Source organism: Cyprinus carpio, chromosome B2 (assembly GCF_018340385.1).
Source record: "Cyprinus carpio isolate SPL01 chromosome B2, ASM1834038v1, whole genome shotgun sequence".
Taxonomy (NCBI): Eukaryota; Metazoa; Chordata; class Actinopteri; order Cypriniformes; family Cyprinidae; genus Cyprinus; species Cyprinus carpio.
In genome coordinates, this window is record NC_056598.1 from 2,896,786 (window position 1) to 2,915,817 (window position 19,032).

The 19,032-nt window shown below is 36.3% G+C and overlaps 1 pseudogene; it reads right to left on the reverse strand.

Annotated features, from left to right (window-relative positions):
• The window catches only part of LOC109074669, a 37,590-nt pseudogene that overhangs the window by 1,718 nt on the left and 16,840 nt on the right, over nucleotides 1–19,032 (reverse strand).

The following is a 19,032-nucleotide window of genomic DNA, read 5'->3' on the forward strand; positions in this document are numbered from 1 at the left end:
TTGTTTTTGGGTTAATAATAACAACAACATCAGCAACAACAACGTTAATAATTTAAATATTTTTATTAAATTATAAACATTAAAAGAAATATATTACTATACAGCGATAAAGGCTGCACTTTATTTTACAGTACGTGTACTTACAGTATACTTACCTAAGAAGGTTCTGGTAATATAAGGTAACTACATGATTAGGTAGGGGTAGGTTCAGGATTGGTACCTAGTTATTACCTAGTTACTGTAATTACTATAATAAGTACATAGCATGTACATGAGGAACAGGACTGTAAAATAAAGTGCTACTGCAATGTTGATATTGTATTTAAGTATAGATTCCATAGTTTTGTTTTTCTCTGTTACGTTGAAGTTGGTCCAGAACTCAAAATTACCAATTTGTGGGGGCAAATTAACACTACTATACAAACAGAAATAGCTTTGCGCCACCATTTATTGGTTTTGTTTCTCCCAGAATCGCGAGAAAGGTCCTCCATGCGGGGGTTTAATGTAGCTCACCTAATCCCTGTGCGTTGGTATTCTCCGCCACAAAAAAAGCTTAGGGCTGCGACAGCGCTGAGGGGTAAACGAGCCAATGATAGAAAAGCCATGAAGTTGTGAGTTCAGCGTAACCAGAGTTTTCTTGGAAGTGAGCAAGCAACAGTGAGGCCATTACTAACGTTTTTTCTCTCAAACAAAAGAAACCATCCAATATAAAAAGGGGTAATACTCATAAAAAATCTTTCCACCAAATGTGCAGTAATAATTAATTGGAAAAATTAAAATTGGCGGGGGGGGGGGGCCGAAGGTGGGGTGGGGTATCTTGGGAAAAATTCTAATTTTTCAAGTTTTATTTTAAATTATTTTTTGGTGTCCTTTCATTGCTTATTTGTTTGGAGTAATACTAACAACAACATCACAACAACAACGTTAATAGTAAATATTTTTATAAAATTATAAACATTAAAAGAAATATATCTTACATACCGCGATAAACAGGGCTGCAACTGATTTACAGTTACGTGTACTTACGTATACGTACCATATAAGGTGCTGGTAATATCGCGGTAACTACATGATTAGGTAGGGGATTCAGGATTGGTACCTAGTTAGTACCTAGTTACTGGTAAGACGATAATAGTACATAGCATGTACATTCAGAACAGGACTGTAAAATAAAGTGCTACTGCAATATTAATATTTGGAGTGTTGTAGTGTGGTATTTAGTATAACAATATAACAATGCTAAAGTCTCAATTTGTGAAGGTTCTATAGTTTATGGGGATCTTATATGCGTTTCTTTTGACAACACATGTTAGAAACTATTCGCGAAATTGGGACAAGCTGGTCCATTTTCATACGTGTATCAAACTCACAGCATCTGCACAAATTAAAGATGGTGTTGTGTGAAGCTGAAGCAAACGGAGCCACTCCATGACACTGTGGATAGCAGAGATTACGAGCTGCTCGTGGGGTAATGAAACATGTGCTGTGGATGTCGCTTCGGCAACATACGGGCCAGTTATCTGCCGAACCCGTTCCAAACCTTTATATACCCACTCACAAACAGAGTTTTAGTTCACCCTCATGTGGATGCTGGACCCCGTCTGAGACCTTAAGTGATGGTCTGCCACCCAGTTCACGAGATTCTGCACCACTATCTTGGGCAATGGCTGTTGGATGCTATGAATACTATTATACATCTTAAATACAAAAGATTATTTGTGGAATACTGCTGATATGCTGTTACTAAAATAGCTTCAGGTACATCTGGTCCAAAGTGTCACATTTTTTACCGAGTTTTAGTGTGTAAACATTCTGAACCATATCCCTTGTGCCAATCACACTCGAACTCAAGCGTGGTTCTTAACAGCCCCAGTCTGCCATGGTCAAGAGTACATATAGTCTCATTACCAAACTCATTGGCATCTGGTTCATGGTACGTTCCCCCCCGCAAAAAGCTAACACGTCAAACATTAAGGATGTCAAAGGTTTAAGATGCGACAACAGTGTTTAACACTCATTATTATAGTTGGTTTATTACTTATTATACACAGCAGGGGAAGAGCAAAACAGCATAAATAGGCATAGTTGGTTTACTTTTAACCTATATTTCAGGTGAACGCTGGTACGTTCCCCACCACGTCATTCAGCATGGACAACAATCACAGAGATGGAAAAATACAAACACACAATGAGAAACTAAAGGTAGATTTGCGCACCCTCAAGGCTACGTACCATGAAAATATATGCCTGTGTTGGCTTTTTAAATACGAATACTAAAACTCGAGTATGCTTCAGAATTGATCAGTGGATGATTATCCACATCAAGTCCGTTTCATTAAGGGCGGCGTCTCTGCCAGGGATAAACCGCTCATCCGAGCGGCTCGCTGTGGTGGGGACTCTACATCCACTTTTAACAAAGCAGGTTCTTAACACTGGAGAGCAGTTAAAAAGGATGTATTAGCGTAATTCGTCTTCTAGAGCAAAAATCCTTCACATCTCAGGACAGCAGTAAACCTGGTCAAAGCAAGGCAGAATTTTCTGTGTCTAAAATCACATCTGTCAGAGTACCGTAGGTACTATAGTTTGATGAAGAGTGTTAAAAAGGTTCGTTCTGTAGCTAAGAATGGAAATGTATGTAGTAGGAACTCACTACAGACATACTACAAACATCCCCATGCGGTCAGACACGACCTCTCGGGAATAGTAAAAGGTGCTGTGTGCTAATGTGCACAGCATGCAAATCATGATCAGACTTTTTGAGAGTTGTGATACACTCACAATGTGTTACTATGCACACCAGACAGCAGTGAATAGCAAGTGAGCTGCTTAACCCCTGTTAGATCCCACTGTATCATATTTGATAAACACATTTCGTTAAAAGCCTCGAAAATACAGTATGAACATTATCAAAACTCTGCTGGAAAACCTGTTGTACACAATCTGCTTCATTTGCCAGCTTCTCCGGCAGAAACTCAGATGTGTTAAACACTAAACGGTGTCTTGTGTGACAGTGACGATTCTGTTTAATTGGGTTTTAGTAGCCCCCCACAGGGGGTCGTCCTGTGTGTTTGCTGATTTTGTGTGCTTTCTCTCTCTCACGGTTGAGAGCAGGGCCGAGCTGAAGCGAGACGAGGCCAGGGCTGTGATGATCAATAGAACATGAGGAGTCCCCCCGCGCCGCCCCATCACGCCCCACGGCAGGGCAGAGCGCCACGCATGATGCCAGCGGCAGTGCCCCCATGGTGTAGTATTTTGGCATAGAAAATTAGAGAAGATGGAGGTCGGCTGGTCTCTTTCCGGTCAGGCTGCGTTGCAAAAGCAGTGGGTGTATCCCGTAACCTGTCAGTCTGAAAGACAGAGAAAACAGAGGGTTTTTGGATGCCAGATTTTAAAGGGACAGTTCACCCTAAAATGAAAATATTGCCATCATCCACTCACCCTCGTGCCTTTCCAACCCCCACCCCCTCAAAAAAAACATCGTCTTTAAAACACAAATAAAGAATTTACCCTCATAATGCATTCCAGATCTTTTGCATTCTGAGTCCATTTCTTTATACAAGTCATAATTCCATCTGATTAGCAACTTCTCATTAATGAGTGAATGTGAAATGTTTTTACAGTTTTGAATTTCAAATTACACATGAGCCACACACACACGCACACACATAAAAGCATTTTACAGAGATAATTATAGATCATTTTACAGAAAGTGTTTCTCACACGTATGATACACCCATGCATACCCGGGTCCAAAATGACCGAACACAAAAAATAATAATAAAAAAAAATTGAGGATCTGAGTATATTTAACATTTCTTTCCCTTATCTAAAGGCTTTGATTACAAATTTCCAATTTTTGTTAATTTTTTTAAGAACATTTTTTTTAGAAGTGTCTCTTCCGGGTCGAAACAGACTGAATGCATTATGAGGGTTCATGAGACCCGAGAGGTTTCTGTCCCTCCTCTGAAAGTCCATGTAACCAAAACTTACAAGATCCTGAAGGGTCATTAAAGCTGTTTATCAAAGAAAGCGAATCCTCTTCACAAGAATTTAATTCAACATAGCTCAGTTTATAAGGAATCATTCATTTTTATGACGCCCTTAATGACCTTATGGATTTTTCTAAGTTTTGGTTTTGGACATGAGGGTGAGGAAATGGCAGAATTGACATTTTTGGGTGAACTACCCCTTTAAAATCAGCAGAATGCTTTTGAATTAAGAAGCATCCTATGGCATAATATAAAGATATTTTACGAGTTGACGCAGAGCACTACTATATTCTTCCACAGGTTCCTTGTGCCAACCATCTTCACGATGCGATGTCCTTCTTGGGGTTGCTTTGGCATAGGGCTTGGTTAGCTCTGTAATCAGTGCAGCAAAACAAACAGCTTTATCAAAACATTTCAGAAAAAAATAGGTTTATGGGACGACAAAAGGGATGGCATTGTCTTCAATCATTTTGACAAGAAGTCTGTTTTCTTCACTTTCATATTTTCACATTCTTGAGGAGGGAGAGTTTTGTCATTTAATTGCATGCGTGTTCATAATACATCATATCATGAGCAATGATCATCCGAAGCATGAATCAAACAATACTTAACATGGCTATACAGGCAGTTATCTCTCACAATGTTGTGGTTGGGGATTAACCACACGTGCAATCGAGCAACCTTCTTTTTCTCGTTTTAAGAGAAAGCAATGAAGTATGTGTAGAAATAGAGTTTACTGCACACAAGACCATTACTCACTGTCCCATTTTGTTCGGAAAATAAGACATAAAAATTTGGTTTTTATGTCAATCCTTTCTTCTGAAAGGCCTAAACCAGTTTCAGAATTATTTCTGAGTCTGCACTGTGTTGGCAATTGTTAGATATTCTAGAAGCGCCAACATTTTGTATTCCTTGAGGATGTCAAAATCTAGGTTTGCATTTGCATCTAAATCTAGAAAGAATTCTACACAGATTGATTTTTTTAAAGGGAGGTTAGTTGTGATTGTTTTTTCTGACTGATAAATTATGTTTTTAGTCATTTTTTGCGATTGTTCAGATATTTTGCAGCATGCATATTTCAAATGGTTTCAAATCTCATCTCCAACAACTGGTGGCTATATTACAGCTGTAAGCTGTTGGGATCACTAGTTCTCATCCCTAAATCATATCTTTGCACATTATAAAGGCTTTCTCTTTTTGCTTTGTACCGGTCCATGAGCTCCTCTGCGTCCTCCTCTAGGTTTGATGTTGTTCTTCTTGGCGACGCGCTCCATGATCCATTTGGAGCGATGTACCTGCTGTGGTCGCAAGCAGGCCAGCGCAGAGACTCCGGAAAAATCCTGATGAATGAAAACAGATATATCTTTACTATATTATGATAACATCATATCAAACTACAGAGACTAATCTAATCGTTCTGGCTAAACACTTAGCAGCAAAAAAAACAGCATTATCACTGAACGTTAGCTGCTAAATAAAAGAACTAAAACAATCAGAAAAAAGCAACTTACACACATTTTGTTTATTTATATTTAATTCACTTTTTTAACACCGAGGTGCCAGTATCAAGGCTATTTTAATGGCCATCTCGAAATAAATTATACCAAGTATTACGATTAACAGAAAAGGTTATAAAAGACATTTCAGATGCACACTAGACAAAAATTCTAAAAAGCATGCACCCGGTGATATAATTTTTAAATAAATCACGTTTAACACGACAGCTCTGAATAAAACCCTGGTCTATTACAAATTAAAAAAAGAACAATCCCAATAAAATACTGTATGCTTCATAGTCCTATTTTAGTTTCGACAGGAAAGGCAAGGACTGGCTCTTTCGCCCGTTCTTTGCCCGAATGACACAAACGCCACCCTAGTAAAACAACTTGATCATCTGTTCGATGTGAAAGCACTAAAAACCCTCTTCTTATACTATGATTTTATTTCATTATAGCTAGATTGTCACAGCATTGAATTTAATATCGTCTCCCCATCTGCTACTTTGTCGCACCAGTTAAACCATTACTTGCATTTATTATGGTAACACGATTTTGGGCACAGTATATATAATCATGCTGTACAGTAAATAGTAAATTTTTTACAATGGCCTCATACCAAAACGTTTGCTTTTAATGTGAAATATTAAAATACATTTATTGATTATTATAGTTTGAAGTGTTCTATTTTTGTACATTTATGTTTTTATGTTGATGCAAAGCCACATTTTCCAGAACTACTATAAATCCGTGTGTGTATTATATCTGATCCTTCTGATGTGTTAATGTGGTTCTGCATCTATCTGTGCAGATGGAAATGATTACGCTGATTAATAAAGTAGTGCAATGTCTTTTTTCGGCAGCTGAAGTCTTGAGTGCACTTGCAATTTCAAAATTCTAAATTTTGGTTTTTAAGAGAGAGCCAAACACAAACATATTTTTTGAACATCCACTGGCACAGTTGCTTACCAGATATAGGGACAGCATGAGTTAAGAGAGGGCAGATTACGACTGCCTTGCAGTATCTGCCAATCACGACAGAGAATACCAGTCCCGGGCATGAGCATCAGCTGCCCCGCCAACGCCACGAAGTTGAGACCACATGGTCATAATGAGAAACGGCATCCGGCAGACACAGCTCTATCCCTGCAGACAAGAAACACGGCATCCAACATTAGAGTCAGTTAAGTACCAGGGGCTCTCAATAACTGCAGCAGTTAGAGTGATTTTTCTAAGGGAATTTAAACTGAGCTTTTGTCAAATCTAAAAATGCAATAGTGAAATAATAAAAGATGCCAATGGATTAAATGCTATTGTTAATCATTATTATTTATCAAACTACCTCGCACATAACTTCGTTCTCCAAATAGTTTAGTACATTACTTAAAACCACCGACTTTTTGTAAAAGCAATGCAGCACCATGTCATGTTATTAGATCTAAATTGTCTGTGTATGTATATTTTATGACCCAAAAATGAAAACTGTCATCATTTACTTGTTCCAAACCCAAATGAGTTCTTTTGATGCTAGCCATTGACTTTTATATAAATTAAAAAAAACACTGCCAAAGTCAAATGGGTATCAGCTACTGTTACCAACATTCTTCCAAAATATCTAAATAAAGAAAGATGGTTTGGAACAAAAAAAAGTAAATGACAGATTTTTCATTTTTAGGTGAACTATCCCATTTAAGGCACAGATTGCAAATGCCATATTTCCTCCATAACATGACATTATTGAAGCTTTTAAAGAAAGTGTGAGCCATATTAGGTATGGTTTCCTTCAAAACCGTTGCAGAACATTATAACATTGTGTAAAACAAAAAAAAATTTGCAAAATATCAAACACTGTTTCCACCCCATGTGCCTCAGAGAGAACAAAACTGTCACTTCATTGGAAAGTCTGCTGCAAGTATAACAGACAAAAAATGAAAGTTGCCACTAATACCTATATGCTTTCCTACATATAAAATCATCCAAATCACCATGATCTGTTGAGGATCAAAAGTCACATGCATTTTTTTGTTGCACATCAAGGAAAAGTATATATTTAAATGTGTTTCCATTGTAGTTTCCACTGGAGTTCATCGCAGTGTTTTTATGCAGTATCCTAAAAAAACACATGGATGCAAAATAACGCCATATTGATTTACAGTCTTCTTCTGTAAAAGACCCAAAAAAACTGCTCATACATGTTCTACAGGACACGGTTTTTTAAAGGGAACCTTAAACAACTATGTAATGCATGCACAACATCTGGGCCTGTCATCTGTCTGCAATTAATTCAGATGACAATCGTTAGTATTCATAATGGCAGGAAGCAACGGGTGGTCTTCAATGACAGACGCCAGCACTGCAATATCAAATGAACATGGCAAAAACCACAGAACAGACAGCAGGGGCTGACACGGTTCGACGACTGATGTGAACGCTTCAGGGTTTGAGCTTTCCAAGGTGACAGGACTCCGGTAACACAGGACTGAACCAGGTGAATGAACAATCCTTCAGAAAAGCCCCAGAATATCAATGAGCAGCACTTCCCACAGGAACTGAATCATGCTCTGTGCTCGGAGAGACGGAGCTCAGTCGTGAAGCTGAGACGGGGGAAAGCACTGTTTCTCAGCTTAGACGATGAATTACTAACACATCCCAACTCAGAACATAGCTGAAAAAAAAAAAAAAAAAAACTTTTTTTTTTTTTTCAAATCATTTATTTTTTTATATCTTTTTTTCAAATTTGAAATCAACATAACAAAAGATAATGTTATGTGATTATAACAACAGAGTAACTATTAAGTATTTTAAAAGTATGAGCTTGAATCATAGAAACATGCTAAAAATTGCATTGAACGTCACCAAAAAAAGTATTTTAGATGAACTTGCTTCAAATATCTGAACTATTTAATAGATTTAAAAAGTGGAAAAGTGGTGTATTTACAATCAGATGACTTTGTCACAAGCAGTGTATGCTTAGTATAATTATTACAATTTATTATTTTTTTTATTAGTTTATATTTTATTTTTTCATTTTAATTTCATTTTTTATTTTTATGTTTTTGTCACCTTTATTTGTTTTTTTTTATTTTTTTTTTTTTTTTTTATTTTTAATTATTTTAGTACATCTTATCCATAATATTCCCAACAAGCAACTATTATCAATAACAAGCTCAAGAGCAGTAACATTGCTTTCCAAAGTCAAATTCAAGTGGAAGAATTTCCAATATTTTTATATTGACATCCAGAAAACTGCGAGTGCAGTGTGCAAAATAATTTTTAAGAAACCATACAGTTATTACAATTGTAATAACAATTCACCACAACATTACTGTTTTATTGTATTCTGATCAAATAAGCCTTGGGGAGCAGAACTGTACCTCCTAAATGAACCTCTTTTTTTCTTTTGGGCTTTTATTTTAAAAAAACCCTTCACGGTCTATCCTCCCTTAAAACGCTGCCTATGAAGGCTGCTTACTTCATTTTGGAACAAAGCCAGAGAGAGAGAGAAGCTTGAGCTTCTTAACCCATCTGATCCAAATCCCTCATGCACGTTCCCACAGCGTAACTAGCTGAATGAGGACATACGATACATTGCATTTGTTTTAATGAAACTAATGAATACAAATAACCCTTAATCCAAACCATGATGATATATCAAGAGTTGTTTGCTTTTTGTAGCTTGATGGAGGATGGTCTGTGGCATATACTGAGATCCTAATGACTAGGTCCCAGCAGAGGGCGGCCGTGACGGAATCCGGCTTGTTTTGTCTGTTTGAGCCTGACATGAACTTCCCCAGTCCACATGAGTCACTCATGGCTTCCTGCCAGTATGTCGCCGTATTCAACTGCATTCCATGCCAGGATCACTGTGTCACTGAATGACATGAGGGTTATAGATTTTACAGGATTTCACATTAGAGAATGGCACTAGCCGTGGCCACGAGTCTGATTCCCGGGGAATGCATGGACTGATAAGTGAAGCTGTTGGCATCTGTAAGCAGATTTATAATGTTTTAACAGTGTGAAACGGGAGAGAGTAATAGGAGAGAAACCGCAGGGCCTGCTGGTGAAGTGCAGGTGCTGTTAGATGTGGTGGTCAGGGTCAGATAAACAGCTGTTGATGCAGCTCTGAAGAACACAGTCTCAGCACAACCACTGAACTTTACTCCAGTCAGCACACAAACACTTCTTCTCTGATTACAAAAGAGCTAAAGATTTGAGAGCTAAAGAACAAACAAGAACGCAAGCGAGCAAGAAAAGAAAGAAAGAGTATAAATAAATTCTGGTCTGGTTCACAAAAACGAATCATTCCTTCAACCGGGTTCTTTCGTGCGGTGAAATAGTTGATATCCTTTCAATGAATCGTACTGAAAACAGTTTGCAGCCTGAAAAGCACCAGATCTTACACAAGTGTATATCTGCCTGAATCAAAAACTCACACACCAAAAGGTCTAAAAAGAGCACATGAAGGAAAGGATTCAGAGCTCCAGTTCTCCAACAGTCACTGAACTGATGAGGAATCAGTTCGAACTCGGACCGATGAGAGCCTGCTGATATGCCCCACGCATGCTGTGACAAACCAAACACTTGAACGAAGAGGTGAAATTAAAGATTTTATGGTCTCTCACTGTAAAAAGGTGAGTTGATGAAGACTGAGTTTTATTCGACTTTATATGCTTAATTAAGACATGCGCCAAAACATCCATGCTTCTTGTCATTATTGGGTGCTTTGATAATATAATTGGTATTTGTTACATCATTGTGTGATTAAGTAAACAAACTAGTGAATCGGTTCAATGAAACGAACTGTCTGAAAGAACCAGTTCGCAGAAAAGAATCAGAGCTTCCCTGTATTTCTGAGGCTCTGGATTACAGGTATAATGTTGTAAATGATGTTCAGTTTCTTGCACAGAAGGATTGTTTCCCTTCATAAGACCTCGATATATCCGTCTTAAGGAGCCATGGGGTTATTAAATATTGTGTTGCCTGATGTGCTTTTTTTTGACTCTCAAAGTGTGTTATAAAAGAGGACCATGGTTTTCATTCAGCTAAAAATCTTCTTACTGTACTGAAGAAAAAAAATCACCTACATTTAGGAGGGCCTGAGGGTGAGTAAATTAACAGGAATTTTGGGTGAACTCTCCCTTTAAACCTACATTTAGGAGGGCCTGGGCATCATTAGGAATAGCTCAAAATCTTTCAGTAGGTCTGTATCTAAAAGCATTTCCACTGGATCATGATTTGTGATTTAATCTGCGAGTTAACCTAACTCTGTCTTTGCTAATATAATCCCATAAAGACTGTCGTCAATATTCAAACGGTCACTGACCCTAGCCATTGAGCTGTTATCTAGGGCATCTAATTATGAATATGCTAGGACACTGTATGGTACATTGAAAGCTCTGTGCACACGCACTCATTAGCTAACGTTTCCAAGGATGAGAGAAATTTAACACTGGTGTGTGAAATACAGCTAGCAGTCGACTCAGGCACCACAAATAATCTTCAAGTTTGTGACTGATTCTGTTATCCTGGGATATCATGCATCATAATACATTCATAACACCACAACAATAATTCCGTAGTTTAACAGTATCATTAGTGAACATTCAAATATGAAAATCAAATGTTCATGTATATGAAAATTAATCAAACATTAATATGCATTCTCCTAATGATCTGTTAAGCATTACATAATGCTTCTTAATGTCATTAAAGTATTAACCAGCATCACTTCTAGAAATAGAACATCACACCTCACATTCATGGCTGGAGTCTGTAAGCTGTAATGAGTCTCACTCACTAGTCCGTTGGATTCTCTCTCTTGATGTAGATTAACTGTTGAGTCTAGTTTTTGCCTAGTTACTCTTGAGTGTTTCTGTTTGGATTGCCTCTTAGCCTACTCCAGATTTCTCAGCACGCCTCTGTTGTGAGATATTCAATGGGAATCAATCGTTTTTTGTTTTTTTGGACAAATCAATGTTTGATATATGAACAAAACCATTTGTAAAAAAAAAAAAAAAAAAAAAAACCTACAAAGGCTTTAAAGGCCAAGCTCACCCAAAAATCTAAATTCTGTCTAAACCTAATATATAATATTTTGTGTCTTTACACATCAATGTATCATCACGAGCCGCAGGGTTTAATTTGGTTTTGTCTGTGCATGTTATTTTTACTCTCATATATTTTGTTACCATTGCCATGCATTATACAGCTGAGAGACTGCAACGGCTGGAGTTAAAAATCATCATTTGTGTTCTACTGAAGAAACAAAGTCACCTACTGTCCATCTTGGATGCCCTGGGGGTAAGCAGATACACATCAAATTTTCATTTTTGGGTGAACTATCCCTTTAAGACCAAGGTGAAGCCTCTGCAAGCAGGCTGTTTCGGCAGTGGGCGGGACTAATGTGAAAATCAGTGATCCCATTGGCTGGTGCTCACCTTTCATCGTCCAAGTTTGATTTATCTAATATTTATACCTATCCTCTCTAATAAAGGATTTAAAATCCTCAGCTTGACCTTCTGTTCACAGATCTAGGGCCTCGTATAAACAATGTTGTGCAGAAACTATCCTAAAATTGATCTTACGATAATCTCTCAAATATGTGTACGTGTGATTTATAGAATGAACGTATGCATGCATGCGTCTCCTTCAGATGAAAAACCTGTGAATCACAAATTATCTTGAACCTGTGCGCAAATGAATGGTTTCAGCTCTCTACCTGGTAACTTTGGATGGAAACCTGGCTAGTGATGTGTATCTCACAGTATATCCACAGAGAGGTTACACCACTCTCATGCCTGTCTGATGATGAAAAGTGTCCCACACATATTGTGTACTTGCACAACAAGCAGCAAATTTGCAAATGTGTTTTTTTTTTTTTTTTTTTTTTTTTTTTGAGACGTTTTTTATGAGCTCTTCATCAGACCAAAGGCTTACAGTCTCACTACAGACATCTCACTTAGAAATGGCATAATGTACTTGCTCACTTGCTTAATATACAGCAGATATTCAGAAGATGCCTTCCATCTAATGGCCAACATCAATAAATGACCCTTCACTGCCTTCACATCACAGGTGTCCAAATATTAATGGACTGAACTAAATACAGAGAAGGTTTCGATCAATCCTCATTTAGAAGACCATTATTGGAATGACAGACTGTTTGAAACGGCCAAGGTTTGATGAACACCACACAGCTGAATCTTTTTAAAATAAAAATACTTTTAAGAGTTTGAAATCATGCTGTATTACTTCATGCCGTATACAATGTGTGATTCTTACATTACATCTCAGGACAGTCACAAGTTAAGCGTGCATTCTTGTGTTGTCGTGATGTAATGGTTCTGCAGCTCTTGAGTAATTAGTCACATGACATTTACAGCTCAGGTTGTTGGCTGATAAATGTACCATGTGCAAATATGGCAGCATGCACATCACATACTGTCACTACTGAGATGAATGGGAATGCTAGAGTGGATATTTTTCTCCAGCGGTTTTAAACAGTGTTTACACGGTTTAGGAAGAAGCTACAAGACTATGCACATGAAACATAGTTAAATAATGTAAAAAGTGTTTTGCGGTTTCTTTTGTCTACTCTCCACAGCTGCCTTCCATCTGTATCTCCAGTATTTAATCTCGTCCTTTAGTCTCGTCCAGGTTGGGGTTGTCAGGGCTTTAGCCCAGTAAGAAATTTGCATAGCAACAGTTTCCAGTGTAAGAACCAATGGTGAGGCTTCTCTTCACCCACCAAGTTTGAATAACAATATACGAGCACTGGAGGAAGGTGATTATCAGTGAATAACAGATTATGGTCTGCTCATCACGAAGTTATCATATGACTGCAGAAGACTTCAAATTTAAGTCATGAGTCATGCTATGATACTTTATAGTGTTTTTTTGGAGTTTTTGCACCCGGTCCTATATGTTGTACGAAAAGGGCAGCCTTTATTTATTTTTATTTTTTTGTATGCATCTTTTTTCCACAGAAAAAAAAATAAATACATTTTTAGTTTTGAATGACATGATAATAATGACTAGATATTTATAGGATATTTAAAAAATGATTTTAAAAGATATTTAAAAGTAGCAAATAATGAATAGATATTTTTTTGGTTTTTAATGAATTGTTTTTAAAGATATATAAAATTAGAAAGTAGTATTGATAATATATTGAAATTGCTGTTGGTCACTGAGTTGTTTTAATTTTTGTGTCAGACAAATACACACAGGTTTTTTAAAAAACAAAAAACAGATTTTATATTTTTATATATATATATAATATATATATATGACTGTATTTTCTGTATTTTTGATAAAAATCAATCCATCTAGAATTTACTAACAGTCAAAATCATTAAAATAGTACATGTTCCAACTTTTGACCATATCATATATATATAGTATATATAATTATCTCTATATATCTAAATAAATGCGATAGGAGTTATATATCAAGACAAATCTATGATATAACAGTAAAATTGTCATTTAATACATCTTCATACTTTTGTGATACTAGGGTATAGTTTCACACAGTATGAATAAAAAATATTCTGTCATGGGATAGCGTTCACTCAACCCAAATTCTGTATTTTACTCACCCAATATTTAACTTAAATATGAATAAAAAAGTATTTGTTTTGTGATAGTTGTGTTGGAGTTGAAAATTGTGTCTTCTTTTTGTTGGCGAAAGTTTCTTTTTTTTTAAAATAAATGTTTAATGTTATGTATTTGGTTGGCTACATTCAACTCTTTGGTTACCAACATTCTTTAAAATATATTGTTTTTTGTTCAAAGGTAGTTGGAACGACATGAGGGTGAAAGTAAATTAAGAGAATTTTGTTTTTATTTTTGGGTGAACCATCCCTTTAAAAGTTTGATTAGTGGAAAGAAAGTAAAACAATCAATGCGCAGTATATCAAAATAACAACAGTTATTTAATGCACACCAATAGTTCAGAACGGGTCTATTTTGTGGAGGTAGATGGATGGGGTCAAGAAAATGACTATGACAAGGAAATGAAGGCCCAGTGTAGCCATTGTAAGGCAGTTCCAACATGGAGTTAAAGCTTTCTGAGGCCATCAGACAGTCAGGTGAGGCATTGCTGGCAAACCCCATTACTGGAAGAGCCATCATCTAAAGAGGATTATCACTCATCAGAAAATGTCTTCACTGTTAAGCTTGTAGAAGGTCACTGCTAGTCTGTGGGTAATCATCTGAATGACGATAGTACGATAGAGCTGAGAGACCACAATTAACCTCGCTGACATTCGAAGGGTAAGACCTTCATGTGAGAGACACAAATCATACACATTCAGTTAGATGCTGCATATAAGGCTGGATGATTTTCTCAAACCGACCACTGGGTTGAGGCTGTTGGGTGAGGAAGCTGGGTGGATTTGACCCAATTTGGGTTGATAATCATTCATAATCAGTTTTCCAACAGTGCTGGGTTGGGAACGCAGTAGTGGAAAGAGAGCATGGACTTTGCCATCCACTCGTGACATAAATGTGTGTGGGAAATAAATGAAAACGAATCAAAGCGGAAAGGAGAGAGAAACTGACTGCATTATATTCTACTATTATTCAAAGTCGGGTTCTGGAAGTAAAATCAATAATTTTCTCCATATTTAACAATAAATGACAAACCTTTAAAGGCAGATCTGTTGTGAGCTCTGAGGTTATTTTTAATATATGTGACTCTGGAGCACAAAACAAGTCTTAAGTGTCAATTAGACACTTAATTTAGATTTATACATCATCTGAAAGCTGAATAAATAATCTCTCCATTGATGTATGGTTTGTTAGGATCTGACAATATTTGGCCGAGATACAACTATTTGAAAATCTGGAATCTGAGAGTGCAAAAACATCTAAATATTGAGAAAATCACCTTTAAAGTTGTCCAAATGAAGTTCTTAGCAATGCATATTACTAATCAAAAATTAAGTTTTGATATATTTACGGTAGAAAATGTACAAAATATCTTCATGGAACATGATCTTAATATCCTAATGATTTTTGGCATAAAAGAAAAATTGATAATTTTGACCCATACAGTGTTTTTTTGGCTATTGCTACAAATATTCCCCAGCGACTTAAGACTGGTTTTGTGCTCCAGGGTCTCATATTATGATAAATATTATATTTGATATTTTTTTATTTTTTGTTTTTTTTTTGTTTGTAAGTGTATGTATTTTGTTGAAAAATACTAAAGATTTTTGTTGCACAAAGAATGACGGATAATGCCTCAGAAAATGTAAATGTCTTCTGGACCAGAGCTCTTAATAACGCGGTTTCATCTCAGACGTTACACTTACTCAGAGCATAGAGCGAGAGCGTGATTCCTGCCAAGCAAAAGCCCTCAAAGAAGCGCAGGGTGCTGAACATCGGGACGTTGACGGAGAAGGCCACCGTCATGCCGAAAATTAACATGAAGATGACGGACAGGATCAGCACCGGGTGTCGTCCAATCCTGAATGTTAGAAAACACAAAACAAGGCCAATTTTAATTCTCCACTGGTTTTTAAATTATATCACATGTGTTACATTATAATGTGACATCAAGCGAGTCAAAACTTTGTGTTAAAAAATTTATTGTAAAAAGTCAATGGAGTGATTGGTTGGTTTGATAGTTATTTTTTTTTATGATTTTTTTTTCTTTTGCTGTTTTGAGATTTTTTTAAGAGACATTTAAAAACAAGTCCTGAATGATTCCATGAAAAACATGCTACAACTGAAATGCATTAACATCGTCATGAACTGCACAGTGTCCAGAAATATTAGAAACATGACATATGCTGATGATGTCATGCTCTCTGCAACCGCTGTCCTCCACACAAGACACATTGTGCTCGGCACAAACAATAGGACTCATTCAGTAATAACTGAGTGGATTTTCTGTATTCATACGCATAAGAGAACTTCTCACCCAAAAAAAAAAAACAAAAAAAATATTTATATTTGTGTGACCGAGGTTAGTAATTTGCAGAAAACACACCCAAAACATTCCCATATTATAAGGGCTTTCTGCACAACCTTTCCTTTACAGCTATTCCTCATCCCGGACAAATGTATTTATATTCTAGTTCTGTGTAAAATGTATATATGTATGTTTCGATCTCTGTCTCTCAATTTGTTTACAAAGACTTCAGATGCAAAAACCTCTAAGGCCATCTGTGATTTTTCTTTCAAATAGGATTTTTTTTTTTTTTTAAATCAGGCTCCTGATGAAAATATAATTGGAAATTTTTGAAAATTAGGCATTCAGTAACTGCCTAATATCCTTTTATTTGCCATTAAAGTGAAATTGCTCAACATAAGCATAAAAGTCTGATAAAAACGATCATTTAAGACAGACCTGGAGGTTTTTGCATCTATATAAAAATGTCTGTGCACAGATTTCACACACAGATTCGTGTGTATGCATGGTTAGTGAATGAATGCGTGTCCATACCAAATGTGAACCCTTATGTCATGTAGTCTGATCATATTTTCTTTCACCTTGGAATTTTGATTCAAAGGTTTAATTTAATAAAAAAAATTACATGAAGTGAAATTTATTAATTCTTGATATCAAGTTTAATATCAAAAACGATAAACATGAACACTGCTTTTAACTGTCTAGCTACTTTTAAAAAATCGATCTATTTATGCACTTACATAATTAGAATAATTAAAATAGAATGTTTTTTGTAAAAAAAAGAAGAAAAAAAAAGGACATATTGATTTTCATTTAACTATAGTTTAGAAACATGCAAGTAACTAAATAGTCTGTAATAAAGTTCAACAAAGAAACAAAACCAACAAAAAAAAGAGTGCTTTATGCATCTAAAAGTTTTCCAGAAAAGAGCAGTGAGTGATTTTTCTTTTCCTCTGAATTATTGCTGTTTGATTACAGTGGGTCTAATAGACTGTCTAACAGACTAGCAGATGTTCTGTCCCCTCTGCTGTAAGATGACTGGGTTTACATCAATTTTGCATAATACAAGCATTCTGATATCCATGAGCATTTCACAGCTTGCACACACACACACACACACACACACTCAATTATCAGTCACTTTATGGGTTTCGTGTTACATCCACCTGAGATATTAGGCCAGGGGTCATGAATTGCTAGTATGGCTTCCTGCGACGGAGTAATGCACATGTTGAAAGCTATAGAGAGCATGTTGATGTTTTACTCAAACATCTAGTTCACACACATGACATCAACTATATTGATGACCATCAGTGGGATAAAGTAATGCTGATGAATACAAAAACACACACACACACACACACACACACGCACACAGACAAAATCTCGATCATAGGATTTGATCCATACCAAGTCCTTGAAAAGACTTTTCCAGATCTCAAGCAAACGCAGACATTCACAGCAGGGTTTCGGATCCAGAAAATGATTCATAAGAGGGACTACGATGGGCGGCAACACCAAAAAAACATCTGTGCAGAGTTCTTGTGGATTTATGGCCTGACATACACACTCGTGTTCATGAAACCGCTGCATTTCCTCAGAGGTACCAAAGTAATCATCTCACGGTTGACAAATAATTACAAATCACTCACCAATCTGCCAGAACTCCCAACACCAAGTATCCAAAGATGGAGCCCACCAACAGGGAGAACTTGGCAATATGAACCATCCAGGCAGAGTCCCCCACGAGGTTCCACTGTCGGGACAGAAAGACAGAGGCCTTATTATTCATATATGACATCATTCAACTTTTTCTGTCACCATATGAAAGAACAGAGTTATTATTAATTTATTATATTCATATTTTTTGTTCATTTGTTGTTGTGATGTTTTTATGGAACAGCTGAACCTTTAGATAAAATATTGCACCAATCAGCCTTTTTTTTATTTTTATAAATATTTGGAAGTATATATATGTGTTTTGATGAGAATAATAGATATCTCATTTTTGTTCAGAACTTTTTATTCAAAATCTGATAGTTTGTAATGTAAATGAATGAGCTTTTATAACAGAATACATTTATACGTATCAGTATTATGGCTTAGTAAGATGATATTTTAATGCTTAGCTTGATCAAAGCTCAGTAGTTTCAAAACATATAATCCAATGCAATAAAGTGTGTGACTGAGAGATGAATAAATAATTGTTCCTCAAAAGCCTGATGATCATTTTTGAGACATTTATAATAATAATAAACTTTATTTTATATACCACCTTTAAAAGTAGCATCTCAAAGCACTTTACAGCCAGTGCAATTTTTCCAAGATAGGTGTGATGTGCTCCCTTGCACTGGTCCTAGTCAGATTTCTAGCAGCTGAGTTTTGTACCAACTAAATACAACTAAATTTACTTCGGGTAGCTTTAGAAACTCCAGCCAGCAAAGCATTACAATAATCAATACGCAAAAAAACTAAAGTGTTGATTAACTTTTCAACCACAGAGAAAGTCAACATGGGACGTCATTTGGAAATGTTTCTGAGATGAAAAAAATATGTTTTGACTGTGTTACGAAAATGCAGATCAAATATTAAATTGGCGTCAAATATCATCCCCCAGATTTTT